This window comes from Musca autumnalis, unplaced genomic scaffold (assembly GCF_047663935.1).
Source record: "Musca autumnalis isolate F117 unplaced genomic scaffold, ASM4766393v1 scaffold_1, whole genome shotgun sequence".
Lineage (NCBI taxonomy): Eukaryota > Metazoa > Arthropoda > Insecta > Diptera > Muscidae > Musca > Musca autumnalis.
The window spans coordinates 227,452,095-227,476,570 of record NW_027411644.1 but is presented as its reverse complement, the minus strand read 5'-3'; the positions used below and the strand labels follow the sequence as shown (position 1 = coordinate 227,476,570).

At 35.9% G+C, this 24,476-nt stretch overlaps 1 long non-coding RNA gene across 1 annotated transcript in view; it reads right to left on the bottom strand.

Annotated features, from left to right (window-relative positions):
- Nucleotides 1-3,846: 3,846 nt before the first annotated feature.
- Nucleotides 3,847-24,476, bottom strand: part of LOC141391109 (uncharacterized) — a 52,085-nt gene continuing 31,455 nt past the window's right edge. The window contains exon 3 of the long non-coding RNA XR_012409561.1: nucleotides 3,847-9,969. This is a non-coding gene — a long non-coding RNA (uncharacterized lncRNA). The remainder of the gene's footprint in view (nucleotides 9,970-24,476) is intronic.

Genomic DNA, 24,476 nt, shown 5'->3' with positions numbered 1-24,476 from the left:
TATGAAGTCCGAAAGTTCAACAAAAGATTGCAACATTAAACTAATAGATTTGGTACAGGTAACAAATACAGATATTTTGCTCTGGTAATGGAGAGAGTATTTTTCCAAACTGATCAAATCCCAAAAGATGATCCCAAATCCCAAGATGAGATAGCAACAGAAATAAGAGTAATAAGGTCGCACGATCCGATGACTTACCAGCAGAGCTGTTCAAGAAAGTAAGCGACACGCTGATAAGGTGTATGCCTCAGCAGTTAGCAATCTGACAGGTAGAACCAGTACTCGATGGGAATCTAATGCCCCGTCTCCTGTTTCCCAATTTTGGAAAATACCTCATTTATGCAAATTTCCGGAGAAAGAAACGACTATTTGTTTTTCTTTTGTTAAGTAGGTAGTATTGTTACTTTTAAGAGTCGTTTTAATAAATTGCCAGAAATGAGCTATTTTATTTTTCTCAGGAACTAAATTTTAGTGAAATTCCAAGTTTAGTGGACTAGAACTTTTAGGAAACAGCTTGAATGATACCCGGGGGTGTCCTTTTTCAGCGCATATATACTTTTGTACCCGTCCAGTTCCGTCCGTTCAATACTTTTTTGAATTCTTTGAAATTACATGGGTAAAAATATGTGTTTTTATACCTTCAGCATTTATGCTAACGAGGGTATATACACTTTCATATGGGCAAAATGTGCCTCATCGAAATAATGGTTTTAGACCCCAAGTATGTTTGGACGAAATGTGTTTCAGACAATTTGGAGTCGATTGAGCAATGTCCGTCCGTCTGGCTGGCTGGAGCGCACAATAACTCTCGAACGGATTCGGTTCCAATTTTGGCTATCGTAATATTTTGCCCAAACTTAGTTTAAGTTCGGAGATGGGCTATATCGGTCCACTCGTTCCGGTTCCTCCACCACAAAAGTTCGAAAATGTTCGGAAAATTTGTGCGCACGATAACTCTTGAAGGGAGTAACCGATTTGGTCCATACTTTGCCCATCGTAAAGTGTGTACCAGACTTAGATTAGGTTTCAATATGAACTCAATAGGTCCACTCCTTCTGGTACCTCCCACACAAAATTTCGGAAAAGTTCAGTTTAGAGCCATCTCTCGAATGGCCTTGATTTTTGTTTTAGCAATTTGTATTCACTGCCCCCCATACGACGGTACAAGTTTCCTAAGGGACAAGTCCATACTTCCCGAAAAAATAGCCTGCAAGTTGCAAAATACCCCTATGTGAGGTGGTTGGAGCGCAAGATAACTCTATTCGGTCCAAAATTTGGCCTTAGTAATATTTTGTCCATACATAGTTTAAGTTCGATGATAAACCATGTCGGTCCACTCCTTAAGGTACCTCCCCCACAAAAGTTCAAAAATGTTCGGAAAAATTGTTCGTACAATAACTCTTGAAGGGATTGGCCGAATTGGTCCATACTTTATATATCCTAATATATCTTCCTGATATAGAACAGGTTCAAATATGGACTATATTTGTCTACTCCATCCGGTACCTCCCACACAAAATTTCGGATAAGTTCACGTTAAGACCTGATATCGAATCAATTTTATTTTTGTTGAAGCAACTTGCATTCGCTGCCTCAATTACGATGGTAAACGTTTTTTTCAGGGGCAAGTCAATACTTCTTGAGAAAACAGCCCGAAGGATGTAAAAACCTCATAGGCACCATATGTAGTGGCTGGAGATCCACCATAATGGTCAATGTCGATCCATTCCTTTTAGTATTTCCTCCGCAAAACTTTTGATCTTTAATTCTAATTAACATTTTTGTCGGTTCAAAAGACCAAAATTTTTAAAACCCCCTAAATACATGCGTTTTTTGGGGAAAAAATTGATTCAATATACACAGGCTGAGGGTATATCTCTGTCGGCAAGGTCGACTGATACTTTTTTACTTGTTTATACAGTTTTTCATATAAATGACATTTTTCACTGTGAACACAAATTTTGGGGCAGAGATAATTCGTCGAAAAATCGATTAGTTGCTAATGAGAGCCGTACATAAACTTTTCTGAGGGACATTTTTGCAGAACATTTCGAAGCTGAAAAACGTCATCTTGTAGTACTTTTAGTACTCTTCAAATAAAGGACAAAAAAGACATGAAGGAAGCGAGTTAGAAGGTCGAAGTGCTCTACGAAAATAATCCTCATTCGATTTGACTGCAGACATGTCATTTAAAAAATAAGCTAAAGCAACAATGAACAAAGATATAGCGCTAATTCCTGACGGTTCACAGGGTCTCTAGGAAAAACTTCATCACGCCATAACGCGGAAGTTAGACTCGCGGCGGATCTGTTCTTCGGGGTTCTTAATATACTCACCAAGGCCTTTCTAACCCAAGAGCAATTTTCCGTGGTATGTAGAGGACCACTAGCTAATACATAAATAACCTAAACCTAAAGTAGTTTCTAACAAACTTCACGACTATTGTTCAGACACACTCCTCGATTATTGTTCAGACACACCTCTAAAATATTATTTAATAAAATTCTAAAAGAAAACATCTCAATATTTTTGTAATTTTATTAATTTCCCCCCTCTTCTAGATTTTTATGTTACAAATCTTATGACCCACAGGAAATTCCTTGCAAAAATACACGTAGATCATTTAATTTTTTTCCTCGTTCAGTATACACATTCATCCCACCTGCAATTGTTTTTTGACTTTAACAAAAGTGAAAATTACTGCACGAATAACTAAGGGTAGCTGATGGTATGCACGCAAAGGTATGTAACAATTTTTTGTTACGGAAAACTTTCCTCCATTGATACCGGCCCTTGATAGTTGCGTACTTTAAACACGATATGAAAAAACAGAATACCATAAAACTGTGTGTGCGTATGCATGGACCACCTAGTCATTTATTGTTTTTTCTTCTTGCGGATGATGGAATGCCCTGTAACAAATTTGTGGTTTCATTGTTGTAGGAGGTTTTAACATTTTAATTTCAACAATGTTTTTTTTTTTTTTTGTTTTTTCTCATTGAGTATTTTGCACTAAATGGGTATTTTTATGTGTGTATGTGTATATGGCGGTGTTTATTATTAAATATTATTTTCATTACAATTGAGGAAAATCTTTCCCAATAATACAATAATAATTATTAATTGGTACTGTGTAAAAAAGACTATGCTGTGCTCATGAAGTATGTATTGCAAATTAAAACACAAAAACTATAAATATTTGTGGTTGACGTATTTTATGACAATGCTTGAAGAGTTTTATTGAATATTTTTAATATAATGAACCACACCATGTAATATGTTCGGACAATGGGATTTGATTTTTAATTGATAATTTTATGTGTAAATGTGTAAATATTTATTTTCAATTAAAATGAATATCCGTCCTTTGGGGAGGTGTAGTTGAGTACAGAGGGGCGAGGTTAGTGAAATGCCCGGTATACCTATTGAATTGTGAGTTAAATAATCAGTCTCAAAGCAAATCACATAGTGCCTGAGATCCTTATATTGACGTGTGCTTGGCGTCCCTAACATATCCAATATAACTTTTAACCATAACAACGATAAAAAACTTGGGTTTGGACGTCAGGTTAGTATTCGTAACCCAACCTAAAACACCTTTATGAACAGAACTTTAGAAAATACTCCAATGTTGAAGGGCTCCACAACTTTTGAGGTCCATTATTAGCACCTCTTTGTCGAGATGGTCAGCCCTTTACGTATTGGCGGGTGTAATTGAAAGTATAAAACCGTATTTACTGAATTAAAAGAAATTAGGCACAATTCCTAAAGCGTCGCTCGCTCCTACTGTGCTATAATTGCCAAAAAACTTATCTCGTAGGCGAAAAACAAACTAAATATATACGAGGGGAACTAAAAAAATGTCTGGCCTAACAATGAAAACGTAAATATTTACCATCAAACATAGTTTTATTGTTTTCTTAGGTAGTCTCCAGCATGATTTATATCGTTCCCTGAAATGCCTAAAGACGCAACCCTCAAAGGGTATTTCAGGTGACGATATACTTCTTCATTTATTTATTTATTTATTATAAAAAAGGTTCCGCACAAACCAGTTTAAAAAAAATATTTTTGAAAAAATTCTATGAAATCAATTTTTTTCTCAAAAAATTATTTCCTGTTGCACGAATGAATGGCCTTTTGCCTATTAATGACTAAAATAACTTTACTCCATTTAAATTTTAAAAAATTTGCCGCACAAACCACTTTTAATTTTTATGATATATGAAATAAAGTCATATATAATAGAAAATGATATCTAAGTGATAATACGAAGATAACATTAGTGAGAAACAAACGGTTGTTTTCAGTTAAATATCTGCTTAAAGTGACTTCAAAAAATTGTCAAAATTCTGAAAAATAAAAACTTTAAAAGCTTTTTGTGCGGAAGTTTTTTTCTTCGAATCACTCTATAAATAAAATGTTATGCAATCTTAGGTAAAAACTCATCAAAATATAATACAGGGATACGAGGTTCTAAAAAATTCATAACCCTAGCGCTCAAACCAATTCTTCGAAGCACTTTTTCCACTCCGATTGAGACACCTCCAAAACATGGTTTTTGAACGCTTCAAAAGCATCTTCTGGCGACGAAAATCGTTGGCCATGCTCTTTTTGCTTGATGTGCGGGAATCAAATGAAGTCATTGGGTCCCAAGTCAGGGCTATACGCGGATGACGCATCAATTCCACGTTTTTTTCCGGTCAAAAAGCCGCAGCTTTGAATCGATGTGTGAGAGCTCACATTGTCATGGTGCACAATGATTCGTCTTCTCTTGTTCGTGTTTCGAATTTATCAGCAGATTTCAAATAAAAAAATTATAGTGTACCACTCAGAATTAACCGTCCTACGTTCATCAATCTGTATAGTAAGTAGCCACAAGGTCAATTTAGCCGAAGAAACAGGCGAGCATTTGCTTCGAAGTGATTCTTCCATGAACAACCTTCATTGGATTTGGCTCGCCTTGAGCCAAAATTCGTAGTATGTGACGTCATTTGAAGTCCCGCGATCGTAATTATTTACAATTTCTTTGCACAAATGGACGAGAGTCTTTTTTGAGGAAAACCTTTCACGGCCTTCTACAGGCGACGGAAAACTTTTCGGGTACATCTGTAGGCAGCATATGACCTCTAGAGATTTTTATAGGTAACATATGACCTCTTGGTCTTCTATGGGCAAATAAAGACATTTTAAGATATGCAAAGTTTCGACCAGTCAGTAGAGGTCCACGTTTTGATATAGCGCCCCAACGAAAGGGCTCAAATTTTGAAATTAGTATCTCTAGGTCAACATTTTCATATAGCGCCATAGAACGTTACCTCGCTATTTTAGGACTTAAAGGTTTTAGCCACATTATCCCACTGATATGGCTGAAATTGGGTGTATTCTGGCAGACCAATGCGGTACTTCCTGATTTTTAGTATTTTTAAGGTTTTACCCTCATTATCACATTGAAGTGGCTGAAATTTGGAATTTAGTCTTCGTTGTAGGTATAAAACTTCCCAACTGAAATTTAATAGTATAGGTCCATGTCTTAATAAAGGCTCCATAATACAGTACCTCCCGATTTTCGGTATTTTTAAGGTTGTGGCCTCTATATCCCACCAAAAGCTGAAATTTGGTATTATGCATAAGGTGGGTGTATAAAACATACCATATTAAATTTGTCGGTATAGATCGACGTCTTCGTATAGTCCCATAGAACGGTACGTCCCGATTTGGGGTATTTTGAAGATTTGGGCTCCAATATCTCACCGAAATGCTTTAAAATTATTATTTAGTATTTGTCGGGGATATAAAACTTTGCACCAGAAATTTGTCGGTATAGGCCCACGTCTTCATATAAGCCCCCATAGAAGGATACCCTCCGATTTCCGGTATTTTGAAAGTTTTAGCCAACTTATTCAACCGGAATGGGTGACGATGGGATGAATGATACCAAGCAACGGTCTTGACCGGCTTTAACATGCAAAGCCCAGGATTTATCTTGGTCCCTCTTTCATCTCAAGTGGACACTGACCTCCCCGTGGTGCCACCTGGGGAACTGCCTTTAACACCCGTTAAAGGTAGTGAGCTAACATGTGCCGCGCGTTCACCCATAAGAACGTTAAAAACTTGGGTTTGTGCGTCGGGTTAGTAACCCTCCCCTAGAAAAAACATCCTACTATGAAAAAACGAAAGAAAAGAAAAACAAACCCCTCTAAAGTTGACGAACCCCGCAAACGTTTTAAGGACCATAATCTGCGAATCTGCACCTAGAATGTTCGCACTCTTTATAGAGAAGGTGCAGTCTTCGCATTGGCAGACGTACTTGAAAAGTACAAGGCCGATATTACTGCCATACAGGAAATACGATGGATTGGGAAAGGCGTCACAACAACACCTAAAGGTGACGCACTGTATTATAGCTGCCATGACGTAAAGCATGAGTTTGGTTGCGGATTCGTAGTTAGTCGGAGACTAAAACATCTGGTATCCAGCTTCACCCCAGTGAATGAATAAAAGCTAAATTCTTTAATATCAGCTTTATTTGCCCTCATGCTCCCACTGAAGAAAAGGACGAATAGACCAAAGATATATTTTACGAGCGCTTAGAAGAAACATTTGACCGTTGCCCTGCCCATGACATTAAAATCATTCTAGGCGATTTTAATGCCAAAATTGGAAAGGAGAATATCTTTGGCCCAACAGTCGGGAAATTCAGTCTTCACAGTGAAACATCTGACAATGGTATGAGGCTGATAGACTTTGCAGCTGCAAAAAACATGGTAGTTAGCAGTACCAGATTTAATCATCTCGATATTCATAAGGGCACCTGGCTGTCTCCAGATCAAAGAACAAGTAATCAAATTGATCATGTTGTGATAGATGGAAGACATTCATCCAGCGTGTTGGATGTACGATCGTTCCGAGGCGCAAACATTGATTCGGACCACTACCTTGTTGCAGCAAAGGTACGTACCCGTCTAAACGTTGCAAATAAAGCACGAACAGACACAACGCGGAAGTTGGACATCGATAGGCTGCAAACACAACAGATAGCCACAGCATATTCCACTCAACTAGCCCAATTGCTTAACGCGAGCACTCCTTGTCCCGATAACATAACAACACAATTGCAACATATTGCCCACTCCATGCAAACAGCCGCAAAATCCATACTTGGATTTCAGAGACCTCCACAAAGGAATTCATGGTATGACCAGGAGTGTCGTGCTGCTACCGAAGAGAAAAATGCGGCATATAGAGCTACTTTACAATCAGTGGCAACGCGTAGTGCTCGAGAGGGATATCGGGAGAAAAGGAGAGAAGAGAAACGTCTTTTCCGCAAGAAAAAGAGAGAAATGGAAAAGCGGGAGTGTGAACAAATCTAGATGTACAGGAGCCAGAATGAAGTCCGAAAATTCTACCAAAGAGTGAAGCATCAAACAGATGGCTTTTGGTACAGGCACATCCTCCTGTAGAGACCAGCAAGGTAATCTGGTAACAGATACAGATAGCGTGCTCAGGATATGGAAGGAACATTTCTCCAATCTGCTGGTATCCAATAGTAGCGAAGACGATGATACCACAGATCCAATTCCAGAAGATGGTATAGAATGTATACCGCCCGGCCAAGATGAGGTAAAAACAGCAATCAACCGGCTGAAGAATAATAAAGCAGCAGGAGCCGATGGCTTACCAGCCGAGCTGTTTAAAACCGGAGGCGACGCGCTGATAAGGTGTATGCATCAGCTAGTTAGCACCGTCCGGCGTACCCGACGATTGGAACCTGAGCATCCTATGTCCCGTCCACAAGAAAGGAGATAAGACTGTATGCTCAAACTATAGGGGCATAAGTCTTCTCCCTATTGTCTATAAGATAGTGTCAGGGATATTGTGCGAACGACTAAAGCCAATGGTCAACGAAATAATTGGACCATACCAATGTGGCTTTAGACCTGGCAAGTCCACCATTGACCAGATATTTACCCTGCGGCAAATCCTAGAGAAGACCCAAGAGATGCAGATCGACACATTTCACCTTTTTGTCGATTATAAAGCAGCATTCGACAGTCCCCTCCGATCAAAGGTATTCCACGCAATGTCTGAGTTTGGTATCCCCGCAAAGCTCATCTGGCTTTGTAAGATGACATTAACTGATACTAGGTCCTCAGTTAAAATTGGAAAGAACCTCTCCGAAGAATTTTGTACCAAAAGAGGTTTCAAACAAGGAGACAGCCTTTCGTGTGATCTTTTCAACATTTTGCTGGAAAAGGTAATACGAGATGCAAATGTCAAAAGAAATGGCACAATTTACACCAATAGCCACATGTTACTTGCCTATGCTGATGACATAGACATCATGGGACGATCAGTAAAGGAAGTAACTGATACCTTTATGAAGGTCGAAGCAGAATCTGCGAAAGTGGGTCTGGCGGTAAACGGCGAAAAGACCAAATTGATGGTGTCGACGCGCAAAGCGTCCATAGAGCTCGGACCAACCGTGGAAGTTGGTACCTACAATTTTGAGGTAGTTAAAGACTTCGTCTACCTCGGCACTGCCATAAACACAACAAACAACATCAGTTGTGAAATAAGAAGAAGAATTGTATTGGCCAACAGATGCTACTATGGTCTAGGTAAGCAACTTAAAAACAAAGCCACATCTCGTCAAACAAAAATAACACTATACAAAACGCTGATACTACCCGTGCTAATGTATGGCTCCGAAGCATGGGTACTTGCGCAAGCAGATAAGGCAGTGCTTGGTGTGTTTGAGAGGAAAATTCTTCGAAAGATCTACGGGCCGATTTGCGTTGACGGTGAATATTGACGTCGTATGAACCACGAGCTATATTAGCTATACAAAGAAATGAATATAGTTAAACGTATCGAGATGCAACGATTGCGTTGGCTAGGCCATATCATGAGAATGAGCGATGATGAACCCGCTAAAAAGGCGTATGAATACATGCCACATGGCGGTGCACGCAGAATCGGCAGGCCTAAGCTTCGATGGAGCATACAAGTGGATGAAGAAATGAAAAGGCGCGGTATTCCAAAAAGTCAAGCGAAAAACAGAGAGGAATGGAGATCTTTTCTTAGTTCGGTCTATGGAACAAATGTTCTGTAATGGGCCAACTAAGTAAGTAAGTAAGTAATTCAACCGAATAACTGAAATTTTATATTTAGTCTTCGCTAAAGCTTCAAAACATTTATACAGTTACAAAACATCCCTTGCATCAATCCGATCAGACAGTATAGGTCCACGATCCACGATAAGATCAGACAATAAAAGCATAGCTACCATTTAAGTTTTTTTTTTGAAGATTTTAGACGCATTTTTTCTACCGAAGTTTGTTGTTAATTGGAAATTTGTGTTCACAGGTTATAGAAAACTTACTCGCAAACAAACTGTCTATGTCTAAACCCAGGTTTAAATCTAAGTCGAGGCTTTGTTCTTATCACATGTGGACACAATAGTGTACACACTTTGTTGTAGGCCCCATATTAATGCGCCGCCCTATTTAGGTACATTTTCTGACCTAAAGAAGGCATTATGGGCATTCGTGGTCATAAAATAGCTCCACTTCAAATTGTGGACAGGAAATAAAATCTAATAATTCCATTTTAGTTTTGAATATTTAATGGTGGAGGTATAAAAAGTTCGGTCCGGCCTAACTTAACGATTTTTTTACTTTTTTATTTATAGCCCTTAAATGGTAATTCAGCCTTGACGTTTTTGAGAGAATCCGTAAAAAGATTTCAGTTCCCTATTATTAACATTTCGAGATCCTAATAAATATAAAGCATTTCCATAAAAATTTTGATTCTCCCATTGTCATATACATACATCTACCGGTAAACACGTAGTTTGTATAAAATTTACTTACAGGTAACTGCTTTGTGTTCAAGTTCTTCACATACAGCCTGCATAGAACCTCTAATTATATTGACAGCATTTCGCTTAATTGCTTTAGCATAAACCTGAAAATAAAGAAAAATACATCGTTTTAAAGCACAACATTTCATATTGTCAATTTAAATAATTTTTTTAAAAATCGACACAAATACAACATCTTTAAATTCCACGTCACGAATATTTTGATAACAGCTGACTAATGCGAACAAATGTTAGACAAACAAAACATTAAATAGAACAGAACAAAAAACACATGTACTATTAAGCAAAAAATTGGTGGGGTCAATTAAGCCAATTAAAATTTAATAAATGAAAAATAAGCACTACTAAGTCAACAGTTATGAAATAATGACGCAGACAATGTCTAGCTAAATGGTAGCAGCACAAGGCGAAGCAGAGAGTCAAATAAAAGCGAATGTAGATAAGCAACTGACATTTGCATGGGAACCTGCAAAACAAAACTATCTACAAATATGGAATAAAGGCAGAGAAAGAAAATGGACAAATATTTTCGATGGCTGCTACTAAGTTTTTATACCCTCCACCATAATATGGAGGATATAATAAAATATGACATTCCGTTTATAACACATCGAAATATTCATCGGAGACCCTTTAAAACATATATATTCTTGATCAGGGTAAAATTTAAGTCGATATAACGATGTCCGCCTGTCTGTTCGTCCGTCCGTCTGTTGAAATCAAGATACAGCTTGCAATTTTTAAGATAGAGCTTTGTAATTTAGTATGGAAGGTTCTGTTACTCCTAGGATGAATGGTATTGCAAATGGGCTATATCGGTCCACATTTTTATATAGCCCTCATAGAACGGTACCACCCGATTTTCGGTATTTTGAAGGTTTTTAGCTTCATTGTAACACCAAAATGGCTGAAATTTGTTACTTAGTCTTCGTATGGGGTATAAAACTTTCTCCCAGAAATGGTACTTTATTAAAACGACTCTTAAATGCAACAAAACAATATCTGCTATAGTTTCTGAGAAATAGCTGTTTCTTTCTCCAGAAATTTGCAAAAGTTACGTATTTTCCAAAATTGCGAAAAAACAAGTAAAAAAGTAACAGTCGGCTTTGCCGACAGAGATACCCAGCAAAAATCCTCATTACAAACCTCCTTTCCCACCCATTATTTTAACTTAAACTAAGCTTGCACAAAATTACTAAGGCCACATTTTGAACCGAAGCGGCAGATCCGTACGAGAGTTATCGTGCGCTTCACCCACTACACACGGTGTCATAGGGGTTTTTACACCTTTCAGGCTATTTTTCTCATGAAGTATAGACTTGCCCCTGATGAAACTTGTTCCGTCGCATGCAGTGAATACAAGTTGCTACAACAAAAATCAAAGCGATTCGAGAGAAGGTCCCAAACAGAACTTTTCCTAAATTTTGTGTGGAAGGTACCCAAAGGAGTGGGCCGATTGAGTCCACATTGGAACCTCATCTAAGTCTGGTAGAAATTTCACGAACTTTTCTGGGGGAGGTACTGGAAGGAGTGGACCGATATAACCCATCTTCGAACTTAAACTAAGTTTGGACAAAATATTACGAAAGCCAAATTTTGGACCGAATCGGTTGATCCGTTCGAGAGTTATCGTGCGCTCCAGCCAGCCAGACGGACGGACGGACATTGCTAAATTAACTCCAAATAGCCTGAAACGGATTTCGTTCAAACATACTTGGGGTCAAACCATTATTTTGGTGAAGCACATTTTGCCCGTATGAATGTGTATATACCCTCGTTAGCATAAATGCTGAGGGTATAAAAATGGTCTTCTTTGGGGGCACGCCACGCCCACACTTTCCAACAGTTTGATTTAACTTTTTGTTTTCCTTTTCCTTTTTTGTTTACTATAGAATGCCATATCGAAATTAACAATCGGTGACAACAACAAATGGAGTTTGGCCAGGAAAATCGAAAGCTGAACCACTGTGCGCCGTTCTTAATTGTTAAAATTTAATTAATTTTTAATACAATTTTTATTTCAATTGTATAAGAAAATTAAAAAATAACATTAAATTTATTTACTTTTTATAATTAATTTAAAATTTTTAAGAAATATAGTAAATATAGTAGTCATATATAGATGGGTGCAATTTTTTTGAAAAATATGTTGTCGCCATTTCTTAATAGAGAAAGCGTAGCAGACGATTTGTTTTTTTTTTTTTTTTTGAAAAAAAGTGCGAATTTTTACAAACATTTTAAGAAAATGCAAAGTTATTTAAATGGTATGCAATTACCATTTCTAAATGACGAATTTTTTAATTGTGCGATAAATATTTTTACAAATTACAAAAATATTTTAGCAAATTAAGAAAATACAAAGTTTTTGTAAAAATATTTTTTTGGTGAAAATCGTGCGATTTTTTTGTCAAAAATATTGTCACTATTTAAGAAAATAGAATGTTTTTGTAAAAACATGCCAATTTAAAAAAAACAGAAAATCGTCACTGGCAATAGTATTAAGAAAATTCCCGCAACTTTTTACAAAAATATTTTCACTACTTGTGAAAGTAGAACATTTTTTAAAAATATGCATATATTATTGTAAACTAAACGAAATATTTTTGAAAAAAAATCGCGGTTTTTTTACCAAATTATTTTCACTATTTAAGAAAATAGGAAGTTTTTATATTTGTTTAAGGAGTTATGTCGGTAGGAGTTATGTCCGGCACCTAAACTGGGTCCATTGATTTTCCATTGTGGTGAGTTCGATTCTTTATTTCGGCACATTTTCCTAACAAAGATAAATTCAGAAATCATAAATTTTGAAATTACTACAATTTTTTTTTTTGCCCAGGGTTCTTCATGTGGTTTAGTTTATTTTCCATAATCCTTGCAATGCCCTTTCCATTATGAGTGTCCATGCCATAAACATATCTCTATTCGAAAAACAATTTTCACTTTGAATGACAAGAGCATATACCTAATGCACAACTAAAACTCGAAATTTTTCAAAAACAATGTTCCAAAACTTCCTCTAAAAATACTGTTGTGAGGAATGCAATCTCATCCCATAAATGCATAGATATGCGTCAATTAAAATTGTTGGTTTGCAGACCATTTGCACCCACAAAAGTTAGCTGCAGTATTTTGTGTTGGTTTTCTATGAAATTTGGAAATGAAAACGACATTCATTAACTCACTTAGAGACAAGGGTGATAATTTTCCATGTAATATTACTTATATACAACGTTGAGTACTTTTTATAGTTGGTCCATTGCCCAGATTGTTTTGAAGTTTAGTTTTTCTGTTTTTAGAGGACTTTTCACTAGACTCGAGAATTCATTACGGCTCTTGTTGGCAGTTTTCTCTGCAATGCAACATTTAGTCTCACCGGCATATAAAATTTCATGGTGGCAACGGTTGGTATTGGTCGTTATGAAAAAGATGCTGTTGCTCCTCTTGATGATGGTGATTCTATTACCATTCACATGTCCTTTTAAATATTCCAAGTACCTCTCTTGTACATAGTATTGTTAGCTGGAGTCGTTACTTTAAATGTATACTGCTACTACTGGTAAGCACTAGAATTTTGGAACAACTTGTTGTATGTCCTTACATACATTCATATGTACATACATACGTACTAAGAAATGATGTAGCCTTTTTTGGTTAGAAACCAATTTGAACAAGTTTTAGCCCGGGGGCATCATTCAAGTAACTGTGTCGTCTACAGTTAGGCTTTTGTTTAGTTACTCTTTTGTACTACGTGTGTGTATGTGTGTGGGGTGGATGGGGCTTTCATGTGTGTATGTATGTATGTATATATGTATGTGAGTAATACTGACCCACATGAAGGTGCTATGCGTAATTGGTCAACACTTCAGTGTTCTTAATGTAAAATGGTTAAACCTTTGTTTAGAAATGTTTTCGGGCGATTGGTTGTTAAATCTATTATTTACAAAAGGAGCCAGAAGCAGTTCTACTCAATTTCCGTTAGATGACGTCAGCAAAATTGTTGTGAGAAATACATTTTGAGGCAAGTATTTGTGATAAGTGACTGAGTGTTATTTGAGCAGTTATGATGATGTTGTAGACTGAATAACTTATGGTTATTATGGAAAATACACAAAATATTCAATGATTTTAAAATGTTATTTCCCCGAGTTGAATGTCGAGTCGAATGATTTCATTTGTAATTTCAAATAAAATAATTCGAATTACAAATGGAATAATTCGAATTACAAATGGAATAATTCGAATTACAAATGGAATATTACGAATTACAAATGGAATAATTCGAATTACAAATGGAATATTACGAATTACAAATGGAATAATTCGAATTTTAAATGGAATAATGCGAATTACAAATGGAATAATTCGAATTACAAATGGAATAATTCGAATTACAAGTGGAATAATTTGAATTACAAATGAAATGCTACGAATTACAAATAGAATTCTCGAATTACAAATGAAAAAAATTGGCCATGTTTACCAAGGGGTAAGGCAGGGAAGACTGTAGTTTCAGATCTCGCCACAGACCTTCATCAGTTTCCTTGTTTCTTGCTGAGAATCAACGAACGCATACCAGTGCGAAAGATTTGGTTTTGTTTGCAAGTGAAGTTGCTCGAGTTTAGGTAATGCCAAAGAAATTCTCGATCAGAGTGGACAAGGGAGACTTCTCTCATATCTTTTAAAATATCAAAATACGAGTAGATCAGTCAAAAAGTGTAGCTAAAATTCTCAAATTACCGGGATGTACCGTTATACGGGGGTAATACCAAAACATGGACGTATGTTGACAAATTTTGCTGGAGAAGTTTTATGACCACTGGCACCCTCAAATGTCAAATAGTAGCTAGTTCGGTCAACAAATTTATCTAAGATCCTTAAAAAACCTAAAATCTGAGAGTACAAAACATGGACCTATGTATATTGACTAGTATTGTTGGATAAGCTTTGTGACCACTGGGAGCCTCAAATTTTAAATGAAAAAATACCGAAAATCGGGAGTTACCGTTGTGCGGGGCCTATACCAAAACTTGATGCTATGTTGACAATTTTTGCTGGAGAAGTTTTATGACCACTCAGAACCTACAACGTCAAATAAGATGTAGTTCTATAAAGAAATTAGCTTAACTTTTCAAAATACCTAAAATCGAGAGAATAACAAACATGGACCTATGTTGTATAATTTTGATTGATATGGGGGCTACACCAAAACATGGACCTATGTTCAAAGATTTTGGTGGAGAAGTTTCATGATTGCAGGGAACCTCAAATATTAAAATACGGGTAGTTTAGTCATAGACAAATGAATTGTATAGACAGAGAAATGCTCTCACCAATGTTGTTAACATTGAGTTTGTTGACAGAACAACTCAATTAAAAATGCCAATAAACACGATTTTATACACACTTTGTTCCAACAAAAACTGTATGGGGTTAATCTTTGACGAAATCTACATACTCAGATAGAAATATACAAGAAAATCTTTCCATTTTTCTCAAAAATCGCCTTCGAACAGTTTTGAGCTTTTCTGTATAAGTCGGTTAATTGCACATAACATGAGTATTTCTTTGTCTATACGATAATTTCTCTATGGTTTAGTCAAAAAATGTAGCTCAAATTCTCAAAATACCGAAAATCGGTATGTATCGTTATATTAAGGCTAAAAGTTGTGTGACATTTTTGGCAAATGTTAATAACCAGGTAGCCCGGTCAAAAATATAACTTAAATCCTCAACACAACCAAAATCGGAAGGTGTAGTTATTTGGGGCCTATATCAGTATATTATCCTAAAATGTTAAATACCCCCAACGAAGACCAAATACATACCAAATTCCAGCCATTTCGGTTTGATAATGATGCTTAAACCTTTATAATATAGTCGGGAGTTATTCAAAATATTGACTCATGTGGGGTACGTATCATGAACAGTGGACCGAATCACCACACAATTATAATCTACAATCTTACATATTTTACAAAATCACACTTAAAGAGAAGTATGGAGAATTAAAATTTAGCGTTGAAAGGGAAATCACAAAGACTACCAGCAGTAAAAACCTGTACTCAACTTCATAAAGGAATACACTAATATAATTGTTGTAAAAACATCCCAGAAGGGACATATCAATGAGTGCACCCTGATTCATATTGACTCAATGATATTGGACCTACTGCTTATCGTTTATCCCAACGGCGTGTCTCACGACACCACTTGTAGAGAAGTTAACATGGATGAAATACTCAGGAAATGTCACCAACTTTATTGAGATGTATGTAGTTTGCCACCGTTGAAAATTTGATGTTGACTGGTCTGTGAATCGAACCGCAGACGTTGTGAGTGCAAGACGGGTGAGCATACCACTGCACCACGGTGGCAGCCAAAAAATAAGCCCATATATTCGGACATTTTCGAGCCAGTATCACTGGATGTATTGGCTTCTCTTGGAAAAAATTATAATGTTGAAGCCAACCAACACGATACGAAAAGTGGGCTCAAACTGTATTTAAGCTATGTTTTTGAATTAGGTTCCTGAAGGAATGGGCGAGAATTAATATAACTTTGGGAGCCAATCTTCTTGATAGCTATTCTACACACAAGCCATTTTACCATTACCAATGCAAATATATAAACGATCCAAACCTTGTACGGCACTTAAGAGAATATTTGTACTATTATGGAGCAGAACTCCGATATTGTCCATTTACGAAGCCATTCAAGTTTGAGAGAAATATTACACACCTTTCCACAGAAATGTCATGGATGTTAAAATTTCTTTTTGCTATTTTCCTGCCCGAAAGCACATTGTCGGTAGTTGGTCTCGAGTTATCATTAAGTGAGTTCGGACACTCTGTAGTCGCGCGGAACCCCGCTTGAAGCACCGTATTATGATCCGGCAAACGAAGAAAGATTTCAATCTGTGGGTCTTCTATAAAAAGTTACCGCCCCGTTGTGAATTAATATTTCACATGGGACAAAAAGGAATATTTCTGTTTTCGTGTTTCCGTTTAAACCTATTAGTCTAGCCCAGTTGTAAGAGAGTTTGAGAGCCGATTCAGCCCTTCTTTATATCAAATTTGGATTATTTTCCATCAAAGTATTTTAATTAAAATTTGTTAAAGTCCTCATAAGGCTGTTTAAGTGATACGATTCCGCCTGTGGCGTTCCCTGGTGTTAACATTTGTTGGGTACATCATTGTTTCGATTGGGCACATTTCGGACCTAGGTGTGAGAGTATAATTAATCAGGTATTTTCATTAGAATAATAAAATGTATTTTATTTACATAGTAAATAAAATCATTTCAAGCCAATTTTTTTGTAAATAGTCTCCTAAATTAGGAAAAAGCCAGAAATATACCAGACTTTGCAATGATATATTAAAGAATCAATTTCTCATATTGTTTACACACGAACATATGTATGCACATACCCCTATGTATGTTTGAAGACATTTTTCTCCTTACAAAAAAATGCAACGGTTTTTTTCCTCCACTTTCATTATATTGGCAATTTTTGCTGACATTGTCTTCATATACAAACAATAATAAAAATGATTGCACAAGAAAGCAACGAAAAACATAATAAAAATCAAAAGATCAAATGATAAATTTAATTAACAAACAATAAATGCCACAGACAATTGAACTTATTTGGCAAATGTTAAACTAACAAATAAAAGACAGATATGGGCATGAGTTTGATGATCATCATCATCTTTATCAAACATCAAACATTTGCTGAAGAATTAAAAGAGAATCCTACACGTGCATACATACATAGACATTGTGACTCGTATGTGAATATACATATGTATGTATACTTTTACGGACAGAAAAGTGTTCATACATATCTATGTCAGAATCCATTTATAGTGTGTCGGATACTTCAATTACTTTCTATAATTAAGATCATAAAAAATGCCGACACACAAAATGTCTAATATATGTATGTTCATTAGGGTTATGACTTTTTTGCAACCTTGTATCCCTGTATAATATTTTGAAGAGCTTTTATATAAGATTATATGAAATATTAATTTTAAGTTGATTCGATAAAAAACTCATGCACAAAAAGCTTTTAACGTTTTTATATATGAGCTTTTTTTGACTTTTTTTTTTTTGAGTCACTTTAAGCACATTTATAACTCAAAACAATCTTTAAAGCCACACTACTTAAAAACAAGTAAGCAAAGGCTATAGTCAGACGGGCCGACCATGTGATACCCTAAACCACAACTTCTAGGAATTAGCTATGTGCAACAGCCTTGGACGCTGAAAGTCGGGGTTCGATTCCCAGGCCTGGTCACACCAAATTTTAAACGGTGGCAAAATACCCCTTTGTAATGTTGGCGATATTTCCTGAGTATTTCAGCCATGAAAACCGTCTCTACAAGTGGCAACTTAGGACACGCCGTTCGGAATCGGCGATAAAAACTAGGTCACATATGTATCAATAACTTAATATGAATCCATTGATATAAGAGAAGTCTCCCTTGTCCCTCCTTTCTCCAATATCTCAGGAAGTATATATGTACTTACCCCGGAAAAATTGTACCGTTGCAATAGGGACCGTGAAAAGAACCTCCTCCAAAAAAATCAAATAGGTCCGATACGAGTCCTCAAACTGCACTTTCCCAATTTTTGTGTGGGAGGTAATCGAAGGTATAGTCCATATTCCAGCCTGATACATGACTGGATAAAATAATACGGAGTGCAAAGTTTGGAAAAATCAGAAAATCCCCTTGAGAGTTATCTTGCGGATTTGCCATTTTTTTCAAGGTTTCTTGGAGCTTTTTGGCAATTATCCCAGGAAGTATGGTCTTGATATTGCAATTGTACCATCGTAAAGGGGACCGCAAGGACAATCTGCTGAAAAAAACTCAAAACGATTCTAGAGGACTCTTAAATTTCACTTTTCCGAATTTTGTGTAGGACGTACCCGAAGGTGTGGACCGATATAGTCTTACCCGATCTATCAATCGATTGCTCACTTCGCCAGACATCGTTCACACAATTTTTCGACTCCAAATTGTCTGAAACGAATTTCGTCCAAACATACTTAGGGTCTAAAACCATTATTTCTATGAGACACATCTTTGGTCGTAAAACATCCAGTTGGACAACTGAACTGAAAATATCTCTGTCATGATAGAGATAATTTGTAGCATGGGAGGAAATTGTGGTTCTCTTCACAAAACACATTATATATTAAGCAGTAGGCCCGTTACCTAGCAGACACATTATTGCAATTTGCATCATGGGAAAGGTCAGTAGTAATTTTTCCATATGTAGTCTACTTTGCCGGTATATGCCATACAGGAATTAAAATATGGACCAAAAATAACATTTGTATATTTTTCATACGAAAGTAATGGTCTATGTCACCCGCTAAATAATATCAGATCATCATGAAAAGTTATAGGCATTTTCTTTTACCTAAACTCTTACCTCGTGCAAAATTTCGTAACTATTGAGCTATAATTGCGATCTCTAGCGTCTTTATGATTACACTACAAACAAAAAACTGGATATATTAGGCTGTAACTATGTTATCTGATCGCGTACATCAACATAATTGACATCAATGGAACGGTCAAGAGATCGGCTTTCAAATATAACTCACGAGGAAGGATTGTGTGTTTCAGAAACAAAGATATAAGCTGTATATTAAAAATTTTTTACAATTTTCACACAAAAGTTGTGCTCCATTTAACACTCTAAATATTATCTGATCGCCATCTCAGGCCATTGCAGGCATCTTCTTTGTCATATACTCTTACCTTATTTAAAATTTCGCTTTGATCGGACTATTATTCCGACCTACAGAGCCGCTACAAAATTGGATAAAAATTATGTTTTTAATCCATTTCACCCGCTACATATTTCGCGATCATCTCTAATTAAGCTAGCGATCTATTCTGATGTGAAGCCTACCTCCATACCAAATTTCGTGACGATCGGTCCATAATTGCGGCCTGGAGTTTGATTACTATCTATAATGGACAGACGGACACACGGACACACATCTCAAAATCGCTTTATGGCGCCGAGATATGAAGATTGGTATACTACATTGGGGGTCTCCGACGAATATTTCGCGGTGTTACATGCATTTTTCCCAAAACAAACTTATAATACCCTTTCCACATAATGGTGTAGGGTATAAAAATGACATAAGCTTTTTGTAGTTCCCAGTGCACAGTGGATCCACATGTATGGAGAAAGTGGACAAACATTTTTAGAGTGTTAAAATCAAGCCAATGCTCCGGTTACAGCTTTGTGTTGTTGCGAAGAGTCTTTTAAGAAACCACGAGCGTAACATTCTGCACTCTTTCCCCTCGGGAGGGGGTATACAGTAAGAATTGTTTTATGCTGCTAATACAAAATGACATGAACAAAGATCCCGATTATCTTTTGATGCAAAAATAGGCTTGGAGAAACAAAACAATCTCCAAAACAACATAAAATCCTACCAATTTAACGGATTAAAAAAATCAATATTTTTGTCTGAGAATTGGTAAAATGTTTAATATACATCTTGCCACTGATACCAATTATGTTAATGTAAGTGGTAAGATAACAGAGTTATACGCTAATATATACATAGCAACCCTATTCTAGGGCAGCTTTAGTCAGCGGCCCACCATTTATAGTCTGGCACTAGATGGCAGCTGATTTTAATACTGAATAATCTTAAACTCATGAACTACTTTGGAAAATAGTTCCCGAGGTGGGCACTGGTGAGCGTCATGACTAAAACCTAAGGTCAAATTTAAGTATATGATGGCATTACAATATACCCTATGAAAATATGCAGCTAACTAGAATTCCACAACAGGCTAAAGCACTATTTTTTAATGAAAATTAAGCTATTACCTCCTGCTTAAAAATCCACTATAATATTTTGCTATACGTATAAGTTTCGCGATATTTTGAATATATTTACTTGCACTTAAAATATAGGTTGCACTCACAACAACAAAAAATTAGTCAAATGTTCCGAGTTTGAAGCTATTCTTAAGAAGATCGCGTTCGAATGAAATAAAAATTAATATATTTTTAAAAATATAGCTGTCAGAGTTGCCAGATGTTGTAGCAAAATTTTGACATTGATTTTTTTATTTTTGGCCAATGTGCAGTGGTCACAAAATATCTCCACCAAAAACCATCAACATAGGTCCATGTATTTGTATAGCCCCCATATAACGGTACGTCCCAATTTTTTGTATTTTGAGGATATTAGCTACAGTTTTTGACCGAACTATGAATTATTTGACATTTGAGTTTGCCAGTGGTGGCAAGACGTCCCACTAAAAATTGTCGCGATAGCCCCATATAACGGCTTTTCCCAATTTTTGGCATTTTGGGGATTTCAGTTTCAATTTTTAACCGAACTAGTGGTAATTTGCCATTTTGGGTTCCTAGCGGTCATAACACCTTTTCACTGAAATTTGTCAATACATGTCTATGTTTTTGTATAAGCCCCCATATAAAGGTACCTCCCCATATTAGGTATTTTGGGGATTCTATCCACATTTTTTGACCAAACTATCAGTAGTTTGACATTTGACCAATAATTTTCAACATAGATCCATGTTTTTGTATAGCTCTATATAACACACCTTCCGATTTTAGGCATTATGACAATTTCAACTATATGTTTTCACAGAACTATATGTAATTTGACGTTTGAGGTTTCCAATGGTCACAGAACTTCTCCACCAAAAATTGTCAACATTGGTCCATGCTTTGATATAGACCCATATAAAGTTACTACTCGATTTTAGGTTTTTTTTTGAGTATAGCTACATTTGTTAACCGAGCTATCTGTGATTCAACATTTGACGTTCTCAGTGGTCACAAAATTTCTCCACCAAACATTTTCAACATAGGTCCACACTTTGATATAGCCCTTTAAAAAGGTGCCGCCCGATCGAAAGCATTTTTAACCTTTGTTAGCTATCCGTGGTCACAAAGTATTTCCACCTAAAATTGTAGACAGGAAAGAAGATAATATTCCTTATTATGGTGGAAGGTATAAAAAGTTCGGCCCGGTCGAACTTATTTTTTTTCTTGATCAATATTTAAATTGAATAAAAGTTACGTTAGTAATTAATAGTGCAAATGGTCATTCATTCGTGCAACAGGAAATAATTCTCTGAGATATTTTTGTTCATTTCATGGTATTAAAAAAAATCAAAGAGCCCTTTTTTAATAATTAAATGAAATGAACGTTATTCATGGCATTAATAGGCAAAAGTTCATTAATTCTCCCTACAGGAAATAATTTTTGGGAAAAAATGTGAAAAAGTCATAACCCTAATGTACATATTTATGTCAATGCTGATATGTACACATTAACATGTATGTGTGCATAAACTATGACATACATGTATGTAATACAAACTTATTGCCCAATCATTTAAAAAATATGTAAATTGAAGAAGTAGACAATTTATTTTGGCAATAAAATAATTTTTATACAAATGTGTGCGTATATTAAAAATGCCATAGGTTTGAAATTTTCATTATTATGGCATTCTGGTTAAAATGTTTTCCTTAATTTTCGGGAGCAACTTTGAATGTATTGAATAGAAGTTTTTTTTCAGAATGTTTTATATAATTGTTGGCGAATTCATATACCTTTTGACATTTCATATTCGAATGTTGATATGTGTTAGGAACTCCAATAAAATATTGTTAATTTTCAGAAATTATTATATTCTATTACAAATGCACAGTATCTTTGCCGAAAATCAAAAAAAAAAAATCCTAAATACAACACGCACACACATAAATTTGACACCACATCAATGGAAGAAAGAATATCAAAAAATCCCTTAAGGTGTGTATAATTTCTTTTGTTTAACCCAACGATATGTAAATAAAGCAACCGAGAAAAGTAATTATGCATTTTGTCACGTTTTGATATATCTTAAATTCCAATAAAATATTTCTTAAAATTGCACTCATACACACACACACAAGTTCACCATAAAATTTTCTCATGCTACTCACATCTATCATGATTAATGTGACTGTAAAGTCGTAAGTGGATATTTGGTATAAGCAGCAGGAGCAGCAGAATTCGTTGTATGGAATATTATTATGTGTATTCTACCTTTCAGGTTAAAATTCATTTCCAGAGGCACTGTTCAGTTCGGTTACAACTTGGCTTGCAATAATTTATGAAAATAATCAGGATTCTTTCTTTTTATCCGTATATTTGTTTCTTCATTTCTTACACATACCCACCCTAGCCCACTCCACTCCCGGCCATTTCATGGTATGTGTCTTTTACCACGTCAGCTCATAAAATTAACTCTCAACAGAGACATGGAAAAAACACAAAACAATACTTAAACCTTGTGTGTATTGTAAACTTTTTTCGATTGTATTGCCTGATGCCTGTCTTATTTTTATGTATAATTGCAGACTCGAGGCATTATTTGAATTTTTATACGTGATGTTCATGATGGCTGGAGAGAGTGGCATGGAGGGGAGGGACCATAACAAAGGACTTTGTTTTATTTTGCATACAACATAATTAAAGTTACAATCGAAATTTATTGTTAATGTTGTCATATACAAATTCGGAATGTAATATATGTGACTGCAGATTAAGAACAATAATTACGACAGCACATACTTCAACACGAATTTATAAAACTGCAAAAAATGTAGATTTGTAAAAAAGAAAATGCTCGTAATATGAGGTGTACAGCAAAACATTTGAGATGAATATGGTAAATTTTAGCAAAATGGGCTTTACATATGTATTTACATCCGCGGACCAAATTCGATGTAATTGGTAATTAGGATACCCAGGGGTTAGTGGTCACATCAAATCGTAACGCCAGGAAAACTAATTATTTTAGTTCATAATATTTCATGGTGGAAGGTATAAAAAGGGCGCCACCGTGGTGCAATGGTTGCACGCCCGCCTTGCACGTTAAAGGTCATGAGTTAGCTGCGTGTGCGGAGCCCAAACCCAGTCGATCGACGACATAATTTACAATTGTCCGATGCTATCTTTTCCAGGAAATATTGAGGAAGTACAGTCCCTTTCAACAGACGTAATATCCTGGCTAAACACATTGAATCTGTAGATACATAAAATCAAAACTAACTCTGTAATTTTTTTTATAAAAAAATCCACACGCTAAATAATCTCTCCACCCATAAAAATATGTTGGTACCTAAGCAAATAAAATTGAGATATATTACAAAATGTTGCAAACATACATTTGTTTGGACCCAAACATGATGTGAACAGTACCACAAAAGTATCGAACAACTTCATTTAAGCGAAAAATTAAAAATTCTGTGAGGGATGTACCAAAAAAGGTGTTGTCCGAAATATACCTTCTTAGATCATAATGTACATTAGGAAGAAATGCCACAATGGATAAAGCTTCGGGCAAATCGGACAATCAATTCGAAGTTGATCGTGGTCATTAGTTATTTAAGTTGGTGCCGGCAAGGGTTTTTTGAATTTTTACAAAGGGGCGCCAAGGCAACCTGCTGCAAATTTAGACCATATTCCAATCTGATATATGTCTAAATGTAATATTACCAGAAAAAAATTAGACCA